Source organism: Liolophura sinensis, chromosome 13, assembly GCF_032854445.1.
Source record: "Liolophura sinensis isolate JHLJ2023 chromosome 13, CUHK_Ljap_v2, whole genome shotgun sequence".
Taxonomy (NCBI): domain Eukaryota; kingdom Metazoa; phylum Mollusca; class Polyplacophora; order Chitonida; family Chitonidae; genus Liolophura; species Liolophura sinensis.
In genome coordinates, this window is record NC_088307.1 from 4,130,460 (window position 1) to 4,141,452 (window position 10,993).

General features: G+C 38.8%; 1 protein-coding gene across 1 annotated transcript in view; it reads right to left on the reverse strand.

The window, feature by feature from the left end:
* The window catches only part of LOC135480442 (orphan steroid hormone receptor 2-like), a 38,462-nt gene extending 28,831 nt beyond the window's left edge, over positions 1 to 9,631 (reverse strand). Inside the window, exon 1 of the mRNA XM_064760275.1 lies at positions 9,469 to 9,631. The gene's annotated coding sequence lies outside the window, so the exon portion shown is untranslated. The remainder of the gene's footprint in view (positions 1 to 9,468) is intronic.
* Between the last annotated feature and the right edge of the window lie 1,362 nt (positions 9,632 to 10,993).

The window sequence follows — 10,993 nt, forward strand, 5'->3', positions numbered from 1 at the left end:
GCATTTAGAATATTTTATCCACAAATGAATACTTCTGAGAACTTGATAAATTAATCGTACATTTAACGGAAGCATTTATATTTACAATGCATAAACTTCAGGAGAGAATCAAAAAAAAAAGTTCACAAAAACAACAAAGCAAACAAAGAGGGTGAAATTGAAAGTTTGCAAACCTATAATACTGGGTGTGTCCACCTTGTGTGCCCCATCCAGAATGGGCACTATCCCTGACATCCTGGAAATTTCACCAATGAGGGCAAGTCCTAGAATCAAGTTTTGGTGACACAGCATGTGCCTTGCAACTTCCTCTTGTATTAATCTTGCGGCAAGCATAGCAAACAGCTTGCTTATACTATCATTTAGTGTTGTCTTATAAACTGAATTGTTGAATGTTTGCAACGGCTTGAGTTCAACATACTAATGAAATAAACATAAAACTGACGGATCAGAATAACTTGAGACTTGAAATAATTACTGCGGCAAAATTGTCAAGAGGTCCATATGATATAAGAGGATTTTCCCCATCACTCCAGCTCCTGATTGATAGTGGCTACACCTTACCTTAATGTGGAACATACTTTAAGGACATTTCACTGCACATTCACTTTTATGAACTACCACAGTGCACATAACCACAGAGGCCGAGTTGTAATAGTAGAAGTTGAAGGACTGAAGCCTCTACTATATACAATGGCTGTCTATTTCTAACATGCTGCGGGTATTTAGTAGGTGGCTGCCAATTGTCAGTTTACTCCTGGGAGATCAGCCAGTATTAGGGGGCTGCCAATTGTCAGTTTACTCCTGGGAGATCAGCCAGTATTAGGTGGCTGCCAATTGTCAGTTTACTCCTGGAAGATCAGCCAGTATTAGGTGGCTGCCAATTGTCAGTTTACTCCTGGGAGATCAACCAGTATTAGGTGGCTGCCAATTGTCAGTTTACTCCTGGGAGATCAACCAGTATTAGGTGGCTGCCAATTGTCAGTTTACTCCTGGGAGATCAACCAGTATTAGGTGGCTGCCAATTGTCAGTTTACTCCTGGGAGATCAGCCAGTATTAGGTGGCTGCCAATTGTCAGTTTACTCCTGGGAGATCAACCAGTATTAGGTGGCTGCCAATTGTCAGTTTACACCTGGGAGATCAGCCAGTATTAGGTGGCTGCCAATTGTCAGTTTACACCTGGGAGATCAGCCAGTATTAGGTGGCTGCCAATTGTCAGTTTACACCTGGGAGATCAACCAGTATTAGGTGGCTGCCAATTGTCAGTTTACACCTGGGAGATCAGCCAGTATTAGGTGGCTGCCAATTGTCAGTTTACTCCTGGGAGATCAGCCAGTATTAGGTGGCTGCCAATTGTCAGTTTACTCCTGGGAGATCAGCCAGTATTAGGTGGCTGCCAATTGTCAGTTTACTCCTGGGAGATCAACCAGTATTAGGTGGCTGCCAATTGTCAGTTTACTCCTGGGAGATCAGCCAGTATTAGGTGGCTGCCAATTGTCATGTTTTTGTGCCATGTTATTTAGTTTTAATAGGAAACCTGAAAATAGTATTACTTTAACAGCTACTCTGGTAGGTCTCTGAATCCACAATGCACTTAAACCACAAATCCAAAGTAATGCTCTGATTCTTTTGTTTTCCTGGAAAAACAAACTAATAGCTATACATTTTGAAATGCATGGATCAAAGTTGTAACCAAAACATTTCCAGGCAAATGTTACACGCACGTGGGGTGCATAATTTTGACCTAAATTTCAAAAGCCAGGGGCTACAGCCCTAACATTAAATCTGAACAAAAACACACATATATATATATTTAAATGCAAAACAATTACACAACAATATAGCTTCATGCATTATATGCGACATGACAACTTGGCAGAAAACTGCTGCGCATGCACTTACATGCGTACAGCTAGAGTGTAGATAGCGGACACGAACACAGAAGAAAAATGCTGACGAATGAAATCAGTTAATTTGAAATGAGATGAAAGTATAATAAAATAAAATTTAAAAAATTGATGTATTTTTGTGCGAAAAATATACATGTAACTTTGATTGATCCAACAACATGAACATAGTAATACATGAAATCTGACGGGTGGGAAAATTTATAAAATAAAAACTTATCTATGGTGTAATTACCCCTGCTGGGGCCCAATGCCGTGTCAGTGTGTTGATGTTACACAATGATCATCAAATCAATAAATACATAGAATCTGATAGCTTATTCCAAACCCTGAATTTCATTCAGCACTAAACCATCTTGAAGATCTGGCTCTTTCATCTGTATGTACAAACACTGTAAATTCTTCCACATTTCCGCGTGTTTGAAAGGTGTTTATTTAAGTAAAATTTCTCAGGGTATTATTTTGTGTGGATTGATAAAATTATACTTTTTGTGAAGCCCTGAATTTGGCCAACCCAACCAATGTAGATTTGTCTCTAAAAAAATATGCAAAAATTGCACGAGAAGTTGCACTTTCAAAATTTTTATGTAAAGATCATGCAAAAAATAAGAACATTCACACAAGCATGAAACATTTGTTATTACTATAAAGATGTATTTTGGCCAGAATATTCTTCTGACGTTGAATTTACATTTCAGTTCAAATGGGTGTTTGTAACGTATGTATATTTTAAGAGTATTTCACTACATGTATATATTACACAGTCATTGATACATACATGTAGCTCTTTGGTCAGCGATATAAAACAGATGTCGGTGGGAGTTGGGGGAGAAAGATAGGAAGAAGGCATCTGTGGGGTGGGGTGTTATAGTGGGGCTGGCTGAAGGATTTTATAATGCTGTTATTAACTGACCTAATGTCCTATATATTTACAACATTATCTGTTGTCTTTTATAACACAATCAACAGTTAAGTACCGGTGTACTACGTGCCTCACCACTACGCAGCTTATCATTCAGTACAAAAGGACTAATGGATTAATGGGTTCATTGTGAAGTCGCACAAATTTTCTGTCAACTACAAGACACGTGGACACATTTAATTGTCGCTCAGCAACACTTGCCTCCTGACACATTTTCTAACAAGACACTATTCAACATGTAACTCCGTTACCATGGAAACTGCAGCGACCAAGCTGGCGTCCATGTGAATCACACAGAAACCTGAGTCCTGCAGCTCAGTGGTTTCACCTGTTCAATCAAGTATAAAAATTAATGTAGAGAGAATGATGCTCTAACATTTAAATTTGCACACAGTTTTATACTTTTGGGTGAGTGAGTGCTTGGGGTTTAACGTCGTATATACTTTTGGTGATTATATAATTAAAGAGCTGAAAGTATTTATCTGGTCCTTAAAAAGCTTATATTTCCATTATTTGTTTCATATATGTTTCAGACTAAAACAAGAACTAACTCACAGTGTTATTTCTGGAGCTACCTGTAAGGTGTTACAATATTCTTTGTTATAATTAAAGTTAATTAAAGATTTTTCTTCATAAGCAAATTCTGAAACGAGACTATAATTGTCTCGGTGTTTATTCTCTGAAAAATTAACACCTCATTTAGTGATAGAATACCTATCCACCTTCTGTGCTCTCACTGTTCCTAGGCATTATCTGGTGAAAATAAATACTCCATGGCACTCACTGAATCATTTCTATATATCTCACATGTGGGAAAGATCAATCAATTCATACTGCAATCATCAAATAAATAAATACATGTACATTAGCAGACTGTAATGAAAAGTGCTCATTGGATGAGCTAGCTGTCTAAGGCGGTCTACCTGACACAGACAACACCTGAGTTGAGGTCAGGATCGCGAGTTCAAATCCAGCACCTGATCTCTAGAGCTCTGAATCGTGATCAATTTATATGGGTGGCAGGTGAAAGATTGTGGATAAAGATACTGTATGCCAAATGAGGTTTATATAAAAAGTTTCAGTTGCAGATCTCATCCTCAAGTTTTGAGTATGAAATTCTACACTTCATTTTCATAATTTATCTCCATAATCAACATACGTAAACAGAAAGCCAAAACAACACACAAACCTCCCCTAAAAAAAACAAACTAATGAACCTATATTGTCACAGATAATATGTTTTCGATAACAGCCCTGCGATTACAACACTCATATGCACCTACATGTATGTATAAATATGTAAGACAGATGTCAAGCGACAAAGCAAGGTAAAAGCAAATTAGAAATTGAAGTATTTTGCCAAACCTTTAACAAACAACTCCAAACCCTTCCCGGCCGTTATAATAGTATCATCCTAGAAGTAGTCCGGCAGAGCGAAAAAATATCCTATTTAATATGGATTGAGGTCAGTGTGTCAAACACATGCCAGGCAGTGCTAAGCACTGCGGGGATGTCCAGGTACATTGTAGCCGGCACTCACGCTCCTGATGATCACGTGCCTCATCAGCAGGCCAATAGCTGTACAACCGGACTTATAGTTACATTGCTGTTGTTACGATTACTACTCCCCTCCCCCAACATAAATCTATCTCTTTCTCAGCTAAACTTTTCCTGGTTCAACATGTAAAGTGACTCAGCTAATTTCAGCTAGCAATTTGTGTACAGCCACTTGAAGAATTAAATGTGACATGGTTACTGAGAAACATGAACACACAAAAAAAAAAGATATGGGAGAAGAAAAAAAAAACAGAAAAAAGGAAAAGCCCACAAATACCTGTAGGCTATACGCATGCGAAGGCAGTCACGTGTGGTTGGTGATACAGATGCAGAGATCACCATACCACGTGCTAACTTACGCTCATTAATAGCAGAAGCCACTTACGACAGTGGCAAGTATTCTGACGACATAAACCTAACCGTATGCACATGCAGGTTTTCACAATAAAAAAACTTCAAATTTTAATGGGATTACAGGGTATATGTAATGAAAATGAAAATGGTAATGAAACTGTTCCAGTTTGGATGTTTCATGGATTGAGAAATGTTAGTTCAGAAACATGAACTGCATACACTTTTGTCTGTCTGTCTTCATGGTTTTCCTGTTTATTTTTTGAACCAGGATATGCATCTTATCTCAAATGTGCTGCACATGTCAGAAAAATATGTTTACCTCTGCACTTTTTAATGTGTGGCGATGAAAATTAATGCCCTTGATTGGTTAAGGTAACTGTATGTGCCCTTCTCGTACCCTTTTTTTGAATTAGCCAACCTGATTGTTCCTGTCTGTGTCTGTCAGGAGCCTGCCAGTATTATTATTACAGTCTTATTTGATTTGCTAACCTTTACGTACCCTGCTCATTTTTTTGGTCTTTACCTGCTTGTGTTTTGGGTAGTGTTTCTAAATCTAGCCTGTAATTTTTTGCCATTCATCCCTAGTCATTTTTTTCATTTTTTGGTTAGTGTACCTGCTTGTACCCTGATTGTTTTTTTTAGTGTACCTGTATGTACCTTGATCATCTTTGGTTAGTGTACCTGTATGTACCCTGGTCATCTTTGGTAAGTGTACCTGTATGTACCCTGGTCATCTTTGGTTAGTGTACCTGTATATACCCTGGTCATCTTCGGTTAGTGTACCTGTATGAACCCTGGTCATCTTTGGTTAGTGTACTGGTATGTACCCTGATCGTTTTTGGTTAGTGTACCTGTATGTACCCTGGTCATCTTTGGTTAGTGTACCCATATGTACCCTGGTCATCTTTGGTTAGTGTACTTGCATGTACCCGGATCCTTTTTTGTTAGTGTGCCTGTACATTTTATACAAAACACAGTGATGTTTATTATAATTATGAGCACAATACAACAGAAAATGTGTTGACATCCTCTCAAATATCCCGAGCATTGTAGAGGAAACATATAGTCGCATACTGCAAATAACAAGCCCTAAAACCAGTTCCCATTTCACCCCATTTTCTAACAGCATTTTTCTGTCACGTGTGACAACAGATATCATATTTCTATTGATGTATCATGATGAAACACTCGAACACCTGCTGTTTTGGTTTAACCTGTGTATTACACATAGGCCCTATATTCTCATTCTGAAAACACCTGTTCATTAAATCACTGGCACAAAAACCTTGGAGTCCAGTGAAATCAGGTAACAGTAACAGACTCCCCATGTGCAGCTGTACTGGGAAAATGTCTGGACAATTATCGATGAATGATATTACTATGGCAACATTTAATGGTCAGGTACCTGGAGAGGTTTATTGTTAGGCACCTAGGGAGGTTTACTGTTAGGCACCTGGAGAGGTTCATTAGGTATTGCTTAAGGTTTGTTAGATACCCAGAAAGGGTCCGTAATAACAGCACAATTGCAGGCTGGAGGTTGCTCTAAATAATAATAATGCAGCAAAAACAAAACATTAATAAATAGTAACACTAAAATAAAGTTATATAATGCTGCAAGATAGAAAGCACTGACATAATAGATTCAGCCTTGTCTAAGGCCATTTCCCATTAGAGGCAGATCAAGAAGCACAGGCTATAAGCCTACAGGCTGTGGTTCAAACCCCCAAAAGGACCACAGTGATGCAATCAGGAATTTGTAACACTCCCTCTCGCCTGTAAAAGAACTGTCCAACACTATGAACTCTTTTGTTCTTTCCTCTATTATGTCACAGAAATTGGTTCACATGTATGTGTGCTCATAAAACATCAAGCCCGAGTCTCAACCACCCGGGCTTTTACAAGCCTGTGTCTCAACCACCCAGGCTTCCACAAGCCTGAGTCTCAACCACCCAGGCTTTCACAGGCCTGAGTCTCAACCACTGAGGCTTTCACAAGCCTTTCATAAGCCTGAGTCTCAACCACCCAGCTCTCAGCTTTCCCTCCTTTCACACAGTCTGTAGCAGTGATAAAATAGATTGCTTTCTTTTAAACACTTGTGCCAATGAGATAAAATCAAATTTGTTGAATTTTTTCTGCTGACAGCTTACCAAACATTCTGATTCCATCAATAGAACACGCCTGGTTTTACTCATCTAGCCCCATGACATGATCACAAAGCTGTTTTAGACATTCTCTTAACTTGTTGTATATCACATTTCACCTTTAAAAGTGAAAAATTTTGTGTCATTTTTACTGATTTATCCAATAAATAGGACCAGTTCAGAGATTATCAAAGTTTGATCCATTCAGAAAAAAATATCGGCATCAAATGCTCCTAAAAATTTTCACATACCAAAATATATGTATGTAATTTTGAATTTAAATAAATTTTCAATTTGTTACAAAAATCTAAGACAAGTTTTAGTAATGAAATAAAGATTCTTAAGTTAATTTAAGTTACAGTTTTAGTGCAGACTCAAAGTCTTAATTGTAAACCATAACTCTAAGACATAATGATTTAGGTCAGGTCACACTCTGTAAATGGAATTATTTTTATTTCAGTTTTTTGTTTTTATATAAAAATATTAACTGCATGGATGGTTTTTACCCATGCTGTACAATGGTGTGCGTTTTACATCATTGCATTTTTTTTTACCTAATTTTACTTAAGCCATGTTGCTATGGGGCTTGTAAGCTTGTTACATGAACAGTGCAGTAATGCGGAGTAAAATCCAGATGTAAATTGACACGAGCTAGTATTTCACCAATTACGTGCACCATTTGCCAACTATCTCACTGCCGTCACCGCTCTGACTTTGCTCGCTCCTATTTTGAAGAACAGCTAGGCTGTCTAGCCCACAGGTGACAGCATCTTTCGGAGTAAAATACATGTCACACCTTTCATCATTTGCATAGGTGGAGTATTTAAACCAGAGTTTCAAAACTGTATATTGAATACAAGGCTGACATTTCATGTGACACTTCATTTTTTTTCATCAGCAAAACAAAAGTGGGGAACAAGCATGATGACCTGATTAACATATTCAACACGAAAACTGACATGTGATGCCTGAACACATGTTTGATGGAGTTTCGCTTTCTGTTTCACAGATGAAGCCTGGTACAGGTTTCATGATAAATAGCATACTTCGAATAATACAGTATCATCAGGCCACACAAATTTAAACTATCGTTTTATGGGCAGAATAAACCTTGTTTCAATGTTGGAGGAGGGAACAAAAATGATCAGAAAGCCCTGAAAAGCCTTGAAAAACTGAAAAGCCTTGAAAAACATCAAGATCGGATAAGAAAAGGGTGGATACTCAACATTATATTTTGCATTTTTTAGTGTCAGCTAAATGTGTGCATGTTGATGACTGTTTCTGTGCAGTACTCAAGAATTTTTCCGTATATACAAAATGTCATCCAGTTTTAAGGGAGCTGTTGGCAGACCTTCCAACGTACAACGGGAGAAGGAACCAGCATGAGCTCGGCTTGAACTTACAGTGACTGCATTGGTGTGATGCTCCTGGGTCAATGCGCCGTGCTGGCATGCTAACCCTCAGTGAGCCCCTTATAATAAATGGTGGAAGGCACCTCTATAAATGCAGGAGTGATAGGGAAGACATGTATTTTAATAATGTTCAAAACAAAAATGTTAATCGTATACCAGACTTTGACTTCATTCTTAAATACAAAGGCCTAAACTTCCCAGAGATTTTTATGGAGCCACTAATAGTTCCATGATATGCTGTTTAACTATTCAAACAAAAACATAATTTGTAAATGCAAGTCAATCTGTTTTGCGCCTCACATTATTTTCAGTTTAGTCTGTCTATCCAGACTTTAAGATAAAATAAAAAGATATTTTTTACCAAAAAAAAAACGATTAGTGTTCTATCATATCTGCAGCACAAAAATATAGAATTTCCTCTTCAAAATATTCTGAATGTGTCAAAGAAACAGAGTAGGCTGCACTCTTATTTATTCAACCTTTTAATTTTGTTTTTTCTGATAATACAATAAAAACATTCTTAAATTTCTTTAGGGGTATCTTCTCAAAGCGGCAGGGTCTTTCAACTTCTCATTGTTTATCTATTTATTTATTTGATTGATATTTTAGCCCGTACTCAGTATATTTCACTTATACGACGGTGACCAGCATTATGGTGGGAGGAAACCGGGCAGTGCCTGGGGGTAACCCACGACCATCTGCAGGTTGCTGACATGCCTTCCCACTTGTCATGGTGTTAATTATCATGAGTCAGTGCATGGCATCGAAATAATTTCTATGTAATACACATGTGCATACAGTGTATCAAATGTGCAAACTGCAGACTATGGCCTAGTGCTCTTAAATTGTTTTACAATTTACTGTTTGATGGGTATTGAATGCTATACATGCCTATTATTTAATTTTTAACATTATACCTGAAATCCGATATGGAATTGCCACATTATTCCTGCTTAATCCGTCTTTAGACATTTGGCGACTTCTCGGCAAATAATGGTCCAATTTTAACATATAAGGTATGTATAGACAGGCTAAGTCAATGTACGCATACAGGAAGTGGTTTTATATCGATTTGCCCCGTTCTTATACTTTCTGAACTGACAGGCCGTCATTACTCATTAGGCCGTTAGGTAGGCCCTCTTTTAGTTTTAGGCCCTCTAATATTTTAATCACTTACCGTACCGTGCGGGAAAACACGATTTCACTGGGGAAAGACAGTCTTCTTCTCTGGATTCATCAGAGGGTCAGCTCAGCGATTCCATTGCTAACAACTGCATGGACTTTCACCTGTGTCATTGACAGTCCGTGCTTTCCAAAACAAGAAATCAACTATAATACATTTGAGTCTAGGTTCTGACACCTTCGTTTGGCACCGGCTTCTCAGAGCTCAGCCTGCAGCAATCGACATAGCTTCTATGACAGATTCTCCTCTCGCCACGATTATTAAGGATTTCTGCAACTCTGATTGGGACTTTTTTTTACTGTTGCTTTGGTATTAATAGTTTGAAATTACACGCGACCGTCAAGTGAAATGTCAACAGGCAGCTCACGCCTCCACCTACCTTGCACATCCGCGACCTTGACAGACCGGCTATTGGTACTGTGCGGTAGGTAAAACAATTATCTGCGAAACACAAATTAATCATCCGACAGAATCTTTAAAAAAGTGCCATATGACATGAAAGTCGGCGAAAAGATGGCAAGTTTCAGTTAAATTTTGCAGAAAGTGTGCCATTTTTGAGTGAAGAACTATGTTGTGTCAAAAACGTGCACAGACTCTCCACACAACGTGACTAGCGGAGAAATACACAGCAGGTGAGCGAGAAAGTAGGACATACATACCAGTTATTTACATGTTCGTCTTAACCAACCAGGGTTCACAGAACAATAACTAAATATAGACAAGCCTATATCGCCTCGGCCACGTGTGACTCCTACATATGTCAGATGGAAGATGCGGGTTGAAATCGAAGCTCCACAAGAGGACCGTGATAAAATCAAACAGTGTGTTTTAGAACCATTATACCAGGCAGATTAGACAAACATGTGCCTACCGATATAAAACCGTGTTCAGTTTTATTAAGTACGTGTACTGGTCTAAGCATACATTCATGCCGTGTTGACGTATGTATTTACAGCGTGTTTGAGTTTTTGATTAATATTACACCTCAAATAGCCTACTCGCAAATTTTTGGCGAATCAAACCTTTGTACTTTCATCATTCGCGATGTACATACATAGGCCTACAACACTGCACCTCAGTATTCATTTATTTGGAGTTTTACGCCGTACTCAAGAATATTTCACTTACACGACCGCGGCCAGCGTTATGGTGAGAGGAAACGCAGGACTATTCGCAGGTTGCTGACAGACCTTCCCGCGCCTATGTGGAGAAGAAGCCAGCACATGCTGTGACCTGGACTTGAACTTACAGCAACTGCTTTGGTGATAGGGTCTGGGTCATTGGTCCTCGTTGGCACGCTAACCACCTCGATCGGCCACGAAGGCTCCTCACTGAACCTCCGCCGCGGAGACAGTGCACCTCAGTCTCCAAGAACCGACACAGCACCTCTGTTATGAAGTGTATGGAGGCTAAGACACGTACAGCGCACCTCAAGCACAAAGCACAGTTCACCACAATCGCGAAATACAGACCCAACACATCTAATAGGCCTACTTGCACGGGGAGTGGGCATACACGG